Source organism: Pan paniscus, chromosome X (genome assembly GCF_029289425.2).
Source record: "Pan paniscus chromosome X, NHGRI_mPanPan1-v2.0_pri, whole genome shotgun sequence".
NCBI classification, from domain to species: domain Eukaryota; kingdom Metazoa; phylum Chordata; class Mammalia; order Primates; family Hominidae; genus Pan; species Pan paniscus.
Genome location: NC_073272.2, coordinates 135,706,744 through 135,719,195, shown reverse-complemented (window position 1 = coordinate 135,719,195; position 12,452 = coordinate 135,706,744). Strand labels below are relative to the sequence as shown.

Genomic DNA, 12,452 nt, shown 5'->3' with positions numbered 1-12,452 from the left:
TGTCTCCAAAAAAAAAAAAAAAAAAAAAAAGGAATAAGGTAAGTCTATATATAAGGCATGAAAAGGTGGGTTGAGGAAAGGGGGTGGGGCATGAGGAATTTTCCATACCGTTCTGTACTGTCTGGTTATTTTACAAAGATTATAAATTAGTTACATAATTTTAAAAATCAAAGGAAAGGAGAAAGGAAGAAAGGGAGAGAGAGAGGAAGGTAAGGAAGATAGGAAGGGGAGGAAAGAGATAGGAAGGAAAAATGGGAAATAAATGTTTCCTTTATACTTCCTGTGATTCTGTACTGTTTGCTTTTACAATGAGCATACATTACTTTCATAATTTTGAAAAAACATAAAAGGAAGGAAGGAGGAAAAGTAAAGAAAGAGGAAAAGAGAAAGAAAGGGTGAGGATTAAAGACTTGAATTTTATACCTCACACAATTTCAAGCAATTTGGTTATTTCATGATGCGTATTTCTTAATTTTGTGGTTCAGAAAAATTTAAGGGAAAGAAGGAGAGGGGGGAAAGAGGGAAAGAAGGAAGGAAACGAAAGAGGGAGGGAAGGAGGACGGGAGGAAGAGAAACACTTACCTGAGAACTGGACTCTTTTAACTTCCCACCCTCAAATGACCAGATCTTGTCTCTAAATTCCTATGTTTGATGTGAAATGAAAGAAGCACTAAACAGGAGACTCATTTTCTGCTGTCCATGCCTCAGTCACCTTCTTTTCTGCATCAAACCAGCCTCTCTGCTCTTAGCTTTATGGGGCTTATTGATCCGGGTAGATCCTCTTTTTGCGGCTTGTAGCACGTCATGGGGCTGCTCTCCTGAGCATAAAATCAGCATGGGCAAAGTTCTCAGATTATTACAACCCTGCAATAACCCATTAATTTGAGGGCTCTTTCCCAGTTTTCACTAAGGATTATCTTCAGTTCCTAGTTGATTATTGCTTTAATTAAATTGGATATATTAAAAGGGTACTTGTTTACTTGACTAAGGCTCATTTCACTTTATTAAGAAAGTGGGGAGGAGGAGGTGTAGTGTTCAGAACTATGAGCAGAAAGCAAAGGCCAAAGAGGCATGAACATATTCACATCTTACTCCATCAGTAAGGTGAAGCCAGCTATTTACCCTCACTGGACATTTATTCTTCAAGTCGCCTTGAAAGTAAATAGATTTATTGAAATGGCTTTATGTTCGTCTCAAGAAGGGGATGTTGTTTTTGTCCCAGAAGGTGTCATTACAGCCCCTTAGAGGTGACAGAAATACCACCAAAATCCCGTGGAGGATTCAGAGATGATCCCTGTCAGCCTCTGAACTTTACAGGTGAGGCCCCTGGGGTCCCAAGGGTAGAATGACTCATCCAAAGTCATAGAGCTTGTGAAAGGTAAAGCAGGAGCTAGAACCAAGGTGTCCTGACTACCAAACCAGTGCATTTTCCTCTTCATCTCATATCTTCAACAGAAAATTCAGTCTAATAGGAGGCTGAGTCAACCCAGCTTAAGGCCAGGATTCTTCACAGGGGAATGGAGAAGGAGGAGGTGTATTGGAATAATCCATGATTCACCCCAAAACCCACAAACTGTGATCAGAGTAGTGAATAAGAACCCAGGCTTTGTGGAAAGACAGGCTTGAGTTTGAGTCCCACCTGTGTGACTTGTGGCTAGTTCCCTAACTTCTCTGGAGCCCCCAGTGTCCTCATTTGTAAAATGCTGACCATGGAACTCACCTCATATTGCTGTGAAGATTACATAACACACAGTATGTAAAGTGCTTGGCCCAGCGCCTAGCACCAGGTTCCAGCACCACTGCTTCTGTCAAGGACTCCACTGCTTCTCCTTTCCAGTAGGCACAAGGCTTAGGTTTTGTGACCTGTCCCCAACATGGGGTCACACAGCCTACAAGAAGATGTGGAGCCATTACCAAGAAACATATTGACACTTCCCTGGCATGTGTTTATATTTCACATCATGCCTGCTCATTGATCTGTCTCCCTCACAACACTAAGCTCTGGTAGGGCAGGAACTCTATGTTCTCCAGTGGTTCGCATGCTGCCTGGCACATAGAGGGCGCTCAATCAATACTTCATAAACTATGCCTTTCTCCCCTACTAGAGTGTAAGCTTCCTGAGGACAGGGAAACACATCCTGTTCTTTCTGTGCCCTGCCCCAGGAGTTAGCACAGTGCCTGACACATAGTAGGTGCTTAATTAATGTTTGCTGAAATGAAGAAAAGAATTTAGAGGAGAATTATTTATATATACTTAGATATGTCATCAAATATCTCTGGAAAAGGACCCTGGTAAGAATAGTTGCTTCTAGAGATGGAAACTGAGGGGTTTTGGGTGGGAGGAAACCTCAGTTTTCACTGAACATACTTTTGTACTGTAAGAATTGTAATCATTTGCATGTATTCTTTTTTTTCAAAGAAAAACACTATGTTTTGTTAAAAATCCAACATAGCACAAATGAAATAATTGACTAGAAAATTAAATTTGTACCAAAAAAAAGAAATTGGAACTCTTTTGTCAGGAAAACAATTGTCACCTGGGAGGGCTTCAACGGGTATCTTCCATTCCCTGGAAGGTTATGAGGAGAATGTTGACCATCTGCTCTCCATATCTACAGAGAAGTAGGAAATTGGCTGAAATTGCAGTCGGAGATGTGAGTTAGATATAAATAAGTCATTATTGACAATAGGAATTGATAAGCACCAGAAAAGGCTATCACGGGATGTTATGAGCCATCCATGCCTGGAAACTCAAAGGCCTAGATAGCCATATGGCTCTGCTGATTTACTTGTCCTCCCACAGAGAGGGCTGAGCTGATTGACTTGTTGCAACTCTGTCCCTGTTTCTAACACTAGAAAAGACCCTTAATCTGTTGAAGGTCCAAGCCGTCTTCATTCCCTCTCCCTTTCCTGGTGTGAGCATCCCACCAGGCCAATTGGTGGGGAATAGCAAGCCAGCTATTGAATTTGGGGCTCAACCATAGAAACAGCAAAAGGGTCCAATGCTGGAGGAAAAAATCATCTATGCTGACAACTCCTTAAGAGATTTTGAAGGACAATTTTACTTACATTTGATTGCCAACTTAAAAACTACCACCCAGCTACCAATGATTGCCTGCTCATTGTCATTCCCATGCATTCCTTTATACTTTCACTACATATGTGGGCATTTCTTAACAGTGTGTATTATTATTTTGCATAGTGATACTACATGTTTTTAAACATCACATAAATTTGCCTCCCTCCCTCCTTTCTTTCTGTCTGTCTGTCTGTCTGTCAGTCTGTCTGTCTTTCCTTTGAGACAGAGTCTGGCTGTTGCCCATTCTGGAATACATTGGCGCAATCAAGGTTCACTGCAGCCTCCACCTCCAAGGCTCAAGCAATCCTCCCACCTCAGCCTCCAGAGTAGCTGGGACCACAGGCATCCACCACCATGCCTGGCTAATTTTTGTATTTTTTGTAGAGATAGCATCTTGCTATATTGCCCATATGGTCTCAAATTCCTGCCTCAAGCAATCCTCCCACCTCAGCCTCCAGAGTAGCTGGGACCACAGGCATCCACCACCACACCTTGCTAATTTTTGTATTTTTTGTAGAGATAGCATCTTGCTATATTGCCCATATGGTTTCAGATTCCTGGCCTCAAGCAACCGTCTCACCTTGGCCTCCCAAAGTGCCGGAATAACAGCTGTGAGCCATTGCACCAGGCTCATGCTTTTAAACATACTGTAAAAGGGGCCATACCACAAGAGAGACAGTACACCATAGTAGCTAATAAAACAGACTCTGAAGCCAGACTACATGGTTTTCCTAATGTCTCACTGCCTCAGCTTCCTCATCTGCAACATGGAAATGATGATGATGATGATGATGAGTTAATGGTGATGATGGTATCCACCTATATTATTTGTATAAAATCAATGAGATAATACATGTAAAGCACTTAAAACACTACCTGGTACGTAATAAATGCTTTATTAAGTATTAGCTATTATTACCTGTTCTTCAGCAACTTATTTTTCAAGCATAACAGTATTCATATAGTCCGCAATCATTTGAGTGCCCACCGTGTACAGGCAACACCCTGAGATGCTAAGGATTCAGCAGCAAACAAAACAGATAACTCTATCTCCCCTCAAAAAGTTTCTGTTTTAAAGTTGGAACAGGTCACATTAATAGATATGAGCCCAGTAAGCAAAGATTCTGCATTTAATATTGCAGCTGGGGGAGGTAGAAAAGGCTCTAGGCGTTCACTTATGATTTGGCTCTCTGTTTGTCTGTTATTGGTGTATAAGAATGCTTGTGATTTTTGCACATTGATTTTGTATCCTGAGACTTTGCTGAAGTTGCTTATCAGCTTAAGGAGACTTTGGGCCAAATTATGAGTGAACTCCCATTCACAATCGCTTCAAAGAGAATAAAATACCTAGGAATACAACTTACAAGGAATGTGAAGGACCTCTTCAAGGAGAACCACAAACCATTGCTCAGTGAAATAAAAGAGGACACAAACAAATGGAAGAACATTCCATGCTCATGGGTAGGAAGAATCAATATCGTGAAAATGGCCATACTCCCCAAGGTAATTTATAGATTTAATGCCATCCACATCAAGCCACCAATGACTTTCTTCACAGAATTGGAAAAAAACTACTTTAAAGTTCACATGGAACCAAAAGAGCCCACATTGCCAAGACAATACTAAGCCAAAAGAACAAAGCTGGAGGCATCATGCTACCTGACTTCAAACTATACTACAAGGCTACAGTAACCAAAACAGCATGGTACTGGTACCAAAACAGAGATATACACCAATGGAACAGAACAGGGCCCTCAGAAATAATGCCACATATCTGCAACTATCTGATCTTTGACAAACCTGAGAAAAACAAGAAATGGGGAAAGGATTCCCTATTTAATAAATGGTGCTGGGAAAACTGGCTAGCCATATGTAGAAAGCTGAAACGGGATCCCTTCCTTACACCTTATACAAAAATCAATTCAAGATGGATTAAAGACTTAAATGTTAGACCTAAAACCATAAAAACCCTATAAGAAAACCTAGGCAATACCATTCAGGACATAGGCATGGGTAAGGACTTCATGTCTAAAACAGCAATGGCAACAAAAGCCAAAATTGACAAATGGGATCTAATTAAACTAAAGGGCTTCTGCACAGCAAAAGAAACTACCATCAGAGTAAACAGGCAACTTACAGAATGAGAGAAAATTTTTACAATCTACCCATCTGACAAAGGGCTAATATCCAGAATCTACAAAGAACTCCAACAAATTTGCAAGAAAAAAACAAACAACCCCATCAAAAAGTGGGTGAAGGATATGAACAGACACTTCTCAAAAGAAGACATTTATGCAGCCAAAAGACACATGAAAAAATGTTCATCATCACTGGCCATCAGAGAAATGCAAATCAAAACCACAATGAGATACCATCTCACACCAGTTAGAATGGCGATCATTAAAAAGTCAGGAAACAACAGGTGCTGGAGAGGATGTGGAGAAATAGGAACACTTTTACATTGTTGGTGGGACTGTAAACTGGTTAAACCATTGTGGAAGACAGTGTGGCAATTCCTCAAGGATCTAGAACTAGAAATACCATTTGACCCAGCCACCCCATTACTGGGTATATACCCAAAGGATTATAAATCATGCTGCTATAAAGACACATGCACACATATGTTTATTGCAGCACTATTCACAATAGCAAAGACTTGGAACCAACCCAAATGTCCATCAGTGATAGACTGGATTAAGAAAATGTGGCACATATACACCATGGAATACTATGCAGCCATAAAAAATGATGAGTTCATGTCCTTTGTAGGGACATGGATGAAGCTGGAAACCATCACTCTCAGCAAACTATCACAGGGACATAAAACCAAACACCACATGTTCTCACTCATAGGTGGGAATTGAACAAGGAGAATGCTTGGACACAGGAAGGGGAACATCACACACCGGGGTCTGTTGTGGGGTGGGGGGAGTGTGGAGGGATTGCATTAGGAGATATACCTAATGTAAATAACGAGGTAATGGGTGCAGCACACCAACATGGCACATGTATACATATGTAACAAACCTGCACGTTGTGCACATGTACCGTAGAACTTAAAGTATAATAATAAAAAAAAAAGAAAGAAAAGAAAAGGCTCTAGGCGGGGCCAGGCATAGCAGCTCCAGCCCAGCAGCAGTGGCAGGGCAGCGGTGGCGGCAGTTCGCTGGAGGCCCGGCGCCCCCCGCAGCCCCTCCCCGGCGTGATGCATGGAGACCCGGCCAGCCGCTCGCCGCTGAGCCCGGAGTGGCCTCGGGCTCTGGCCTGCCCGGCCGCCCGAGGGCTGTGCGCGGCCCGCGGGCCTCCCGGCTCCCGCGGATCCGTGACCCGGCCGTCCTGTCCCAGGAAGTGGACGTCCTGAGCGCCACGGCTCACTCCCTGTGCAGTCGGGCCTGCCTGGCATGCAGAACCTAAAGGCAGATCCAGAAAGGTTTTTTTTGTTTATTTTTTTTTTCCCTCTCCCTTCAGGTGCACTAAGGTAGGGAAGCTAAAAGCAGACTTGGGGTGTATGCTTGCAGCTGCAAAAAAATATGTATGGGAACAAACACACAACTCTCCCTCCCAAATAAACACAACAAAGAAACACAGAAGCAGTCCAAGCCTCTAATAAACTCTTCCACCCTGAATCCTTAAAAACTCTTAGTCTGTAAAAAAGTGTGCCTCTAACCTAACTCAGCCAAAAGGCTCCTCTCAGGTTTATTTTCTTTAAAATAAACCTGTCTTAACTGGCAAGCCACCTTTCATGTTTCTTTCTTCTTTCTTTAATTCTTGCAGTAGTGACCAAAATACATGAATTTTTCTTTCATGTATTTTTATTATTACCTAGAGGAAGATATATCCAATAAATGAAATTTAAAACTCTCTTCAAAAGGTTGTATCAATACTTTCTTAATTATTTCAAGGAAGAGCCCTAAAATATATGTATATAACCATAGTTATATTATGAATTCTGCTTTGTGGTGTTTTTTCTTTTTTGTTTTTTATTATTATACTTTAAGTTTTAGGGTACATGTGCACAACGTGCAGGTTTGTTACATATATATACACGTGCCATGTTGGTGTGCTGCACCCATTAACTCGTCATTTAACATTAGGTATATCTCCTAATGCTATCCCTCTCCCCTCCCCACACCCCACAACAGGACCCGGTGTGTGATGTTCCCCTTCCTGTGTCCATGTGTCCTCCTTGTTCAATTCCCACTATGAGTGAGAACATGTGATGTTTGGTTTTTTGTCCTTGCGACAGTTTGCTGAGAATGATGGTTTCCAGCTTCATCCATGTCCCTACAAAGGACATGAACTCATCATTTTTTATGGCTGCATAGTATTCCATGGTGTATATGTGCCACATTTTCTTAATCCAGTCTATCACTGATGGACATTTGGGTTGGTTCCAAGTCTTTGCTATTGTGAATAGTGCTGCAATAAACATATGTGTGCATGTGTCTTTATAGCAGCATGATTTATAATCCTTTGGGTATATACCAAGAAATGGGGTGGCTGGGTCAAATGGTATTTCTAGTTCTAGATCCCTGAGGAATTGCCACACTGACTTCCACAATGGTTGAACTAGTTTACAGTCCCACCAACAGCGTAAAAGTGTTCCTATTTCTCCACATCCTCTCCAGCACCTGTTGTTTCCTGACTTTTTAATGATCGCCATTCTAACTGGTGTGAGATGGTATCTCATTGTGGTTTTGATTTGCATTTCTCTGATGGCCAGTGATGATGAGCATTTTTTCATGTGTCTTTTAGCTGCATAAATGTCTTCTTTTGAGAAGTGTCTGTTTATATCCTTGGCCACTTGTTGGCAAGAGGTTGTTTTTTTCTTGTAAATTTGTTGGAGTTTATTGTAGATTCTGGATATTAGCCCTTTTGTCAGATGGGTAGATTGCAAAAATTTTCTCCCATTCTGTAAGTTGCCTGTACACTCTGATATTAGTTTCTTTTGCTGTGCAGAAGCCCTTTAGTTTAATTAGATCCCATTTGTCAATTTTGGCTTTTGTTGCCATTGCTTTTGGTGTTTTAGACATGAAGTCCTTACCCATGCCTATGTCCTGAATGGTATTGCCTAGGTTTTCTTATAGGGTTTTTATGGTTTTAGGTCTAACATTTAAGTCTTTAATCCATCTTGAATTGATTTTTGTATAAGGTGTAAGGAAGGGATCCCGTTTCAGCTTTCTACATATGGCTAGCCAGTTTTCCCAGCACCATTTATTAAATAGGGAATCCTTTCCCCATTGCTTGTTTTTGTTAGGTTTGTCAAAGATCAGATAGTTGTAGATATGTGGCATTATCTCTGAGGGCCCTGTTCTGTTCCATTGGTGTATATCTCTGTTTTGGTACCAGTACCATGCTGTTTTGGTTACTGTAGCCTTGTAGTATAGTTTGAAGTCAGGTAGCATGATGCCTCCAGCTTTGTTCTTTTGGCTTAGGATTGACTTCCCAATGCGGGTTCTTTTTTGGTTCTGTATGAACTTTAAAGTAGTTTTTTCCAATTCTGTGAAGAAAGTTATTGGTAGCTTGATGAGGATGGCATTGAATCTATAAATTACCTTGGGGAGTATGGCCATTTTCACGATATTGATTCTTCCTACCTATGAGCATGGAATGTTCTTCCATTTGTTTGTATCCTCTTTTATTTCATTGAGCAGTGGTTTGTAGTTCTCCTTGAAGAGGTCCTTCACATTCCTTGTAAGTTGGATTCCTAGGTATTCTATTCTCTTTGAAGCAATTGTGAATGGGAGTTCACTCATGATTGGAAGAAACGGATAAATTCCTCGACACATACACTCTCCCAAGACTAAAGCAGGAAGAAGTTGAATCTCTGAATAGACCAATAACAGGCTCTGAAATTGAGGCAATAATTAATAGCTTACCAACCAAAAAAAGTCCAGGACCAGACAGATTCACAGCCGAATTCTACCAGAGGTACAAGGAGGAGCTGGTACCATTCCTTCTGAAACTATTCCAATCAACATAAAAAGAGGGAATCCTCCCTAACTCATTTTATGAGGCCAGCATCGTCCTGATACCAAAGCCTGGCAGAGACACAACAAAAAAAGAGAATTTTAGACCAATATCCCTGATGAACATCGATGTAAAAATCCTCAATAAAATACTAGCAAACAGAATCCAGCAGCACATCAAAAAGCTTATCCACCATGATCAAGTGGGCTTCATCCCTGGGATGCAAGGCTGATTCAATATATGCAAATCAATAAATGTAATCCAGCATATAAATAGAACCAACGACAAAAACCACATGATTATCTCAATAGATGCAGAAAAGGCCTTCGACAAAATTCAACACCCCTTCATGCTAAAAACTCTCAATAAATTAGGTATTGATGGGACGTATCTCAAAATAATAAGAGCTATTTATGACAAACCCACAGCCAATATCATACTGAATGGACAAAAACTGGAAGCATTCCCTTTGAAAACTGGCACAAGACAGGGTTGCCCTCTCTCACCACTCCTATTCAACATAGTGTTGGAAGTTCTGGCCAGGGCAATCAGGCAGGAGAAAGAAATAAAGTGTATTCAATTAGGAAAAGAGGAAGTCAAATTGTCCCTGTTTGCAGATGACATGATTGTATATCTAGAAAACCCCATCATCTCAGCCCAAAATCTCCTTAAGCTGATAAGCAACTTCAGCAAAGTCTCAGGATACAAAATCAATGTGCAAAAATCATAAGCATTCTTATACACCAATAACAGCCAAGCAGAGAGCCAGAAAGGCTTTTTACAAAACTAGAGAACATTGGGAAGGGCTCCTTTGGCGAGGTGTTCTAAGGCATTGACAGTTGGACTCAGAAAGTGGTTGCCATAAAAATCATTGATCTGGAAGAAGCTGAAGATGAGATAGAGGACATTCAACAAGAAATCACAGTGTTGAGTCAGTGTGACAGTCCATACGTAACCAAATATTATGGATACATGAAGGATGTATGAAGGATACAAAAGTATGGATAATAATGGAATATCCTGATGGAGGCTCCACACTAGATCTGTTAGAACCTGGCCCGTTAGATGAAACCCAGATCATTACTATATTAAGAGAAATACTGAAAGGACTTGATTCCCTCCATTCGGAGAAGAAAATCCATAGAGATGTTAAAGCGGCCAACGTCCTGCTGTCTGAGCACTGCGAGGTGAAGCTGGTGGACTTTGGCATGGCTGGCCAACTGACAGACACCCAGACCAAAAGGAACACTTTTGTGGGCACCCCGTTCTGGATAGCACCCGAGGTCATCACACAGTCGGCCTATGACTCAAAGGCAGACATCTGGTCCCTGGGCATAACAACTATTTAACTTGCAAAAGGAGAACCACCTTATTCCAAGCTGCATCCCATGAAAGTTTTATTCCTTATTCCAAAGAACAACCCACCAACGTTGGAAGAAAACTACAGTAAACCCCTCAAGGAGTTTGTGGAGGCCTGTTTCAATAAAGAGCCAAGCTTTAGACCCACTGCTAAGGAGTTATTGAAGCACAAGTTTATACTACGCGATGCAAAGAAAACTTCCTACTTGACCGAGCTCATCGACAGGTAAAAGAGATGGAGGGCAAAGCAGAGCCAAGAAGACTCGAGCTCCGAGGATTCCAACTCGGAAACAGATGGCCAAGACTCAGTGGGGCAGCGATTCTGGGGACTGGATCTTCACAATCCAAGAAAAAGATCCCAAGAATCTTGAGAACGGAGCTCTTCAGCCATCGGATGTAGACAAATAAGATGAAAGACATCCCAAAGAGGCCTTTCTCTCAGTGTTTATCTACAATTATTTCTCCTCTGCTTGCAGAGTTGAAGAAGAGCCAGGCGTGCGGAGGGAACTTGGGGTCCACTGAAGAGCTGCGAGGGGCCATCTACCTGGTGGAGGAGGTGTGCCCCCGCATCTCCGACACCATGGTGGGCCAGCTCCTGCAGCAGCTCCACAGATATTCTCTAAGTGGTGGAGAAACTTCATCCCACTGAAATTCCTTTGGCATTTGGGGTTTTGTTTTTCCTTTTTTTCTTCTTCATCTTCCTCCTTTTTAAAAGTCAGCAAGAGCCTTCGCTGACTCCACTGAAGAGGTGCGCCACCGGGGGCCACCCCAATGCCGGGCACCTCTCCAGGGACACACACAGTCCTCGCTGTGCTGCAGCCAGATGAAGTCTCCCAGATGGGTGGGGAGGGTCAGCTCCTTCCAGCGATCATTTTATTTTATTACTTTTGTTTTTAATTTTAACCATAGTGCACATATTCAAGGAAAGTGTCTTTAAAAACTAAAACAAACCCTGAAATGTATATTTGGGATCATGATAAGGCAACTAAAGACATGAAACCTCAAGTATCCTGCTTTAAGTTGATAACTCCCTCTGGGAGCTGGGGAATTGCTCTGGAGGATGGGTGTACGGATTTGTATATAGTGTCATTTTTGCGGAGACCCTTTCAGTGTGCATAAGGAATCACTGTGTAAAAACTGGCCAAGTCCTTCTGTAGATAATGTCAGTGGAGTAAATATTCAACAGGCCAAAAAATATATATAAAGAAAAGTCTCTAACAGTTTTGGGGTTTTTGTGTTTCTATTTAGTTTTGGTTCATAAAATTAAAATTAATTAACTAAACGATTTTTAGAAATTATGTTCTACTGGATGTAGACAGACAATAAACAAACAAAAAAAAAGATAAAGCACATAACATATTAGAAGGTGAAAAAAAGCCACAGAGGAAAGCAAAGTGGGAAAGGGATATAGAGATTTCTTGAAGGAGGACGGGGAATGCAATTTTATTTTTATTTTCGGTCTGTGGCCCAGGCTGGAGTGCAGCAATGCAGCAGCATGATCTCAGCTCATTGCAACCTCTGCCTCCTGAGTTCAAGTGATTTTCCTGCCTCAGCCTCCCGAGTAGCTGGGACTACAGGCATGCACCACCACATCTGGCTAATTTTTGTATTTTTAATAGAGATGGGGTTTCACCATGTTGGCCTTGCTGGTCTTGAACTCCTGACCGCAGGAGTTCCACCCATCTCATCCTCCCAAGGTGCTGGGATTACAGGCATGAGCCACTGCATCCAGCCGGGAATGCAATTTTAAATAGGGTGACCTGTGGTGTCCTCACTGAAAAGTGACGTTTGAACAAAGACCTGAAGGAAATGAGGGAATAAGCCATGGGGATACTTGAAGAAAGAGCGTTCTGGGCAGGAGGATATAACCTGAGCACTGCAGGGTGCTTGGAGCCTTTCTAAGGGCAGTACTGAGGTCAATGTGCCAGAAGCAGAGCAAGCTAAGGGGAAAACGGTGAGCGAAGACGTGAGAGAGGTGATAAAAAGCCAAATCACACAGGGGCTTGCAGGCTGTTTTAAGAACTTTGGTTTTACTCTGGAGAAC

The 12,452-nt window shown here is 41.9% G+C and overlaps 1 protein-coding gene and 1 pseudogene across 1 annotated transcript in view; one reads left to right on the top strand and one right to left on the bottom strand.

Annotated features, from left to right (window-relative positions):
- The window catches only part of ADGRG4 (adhesion G protein-coupled receptor G4), a 121,807-nt gene extending 116,023 nt beyond the window's left edge, over nucleotides 1-5,784 (bottom strand). The window contains exons 1-3 of the mRNA XM_034950088.3: nucleotides 5,747-5,784; nucleotides 2,538-2,612; nucleotides 1,721-1,889 (exon numbers count right to left, since the gene is read on the bottom strand). The gene's annotated coding sequence lies outside the window, so the exon portion shown is untranslated. The remainder of the gene's footprint in view (nucleotides 1-1,720; nucleotides 1,890-2,537; nucleotides 2,613-5,746) is intronic.
- Nucleotides 2,589-11,472, top strand: LOC100987181 (serine/threonine-protein kinase 24-like; annotated as a pseudogene).
- Nucleotides 11,473-12,452: the final 980 nt, after the last annotated feature.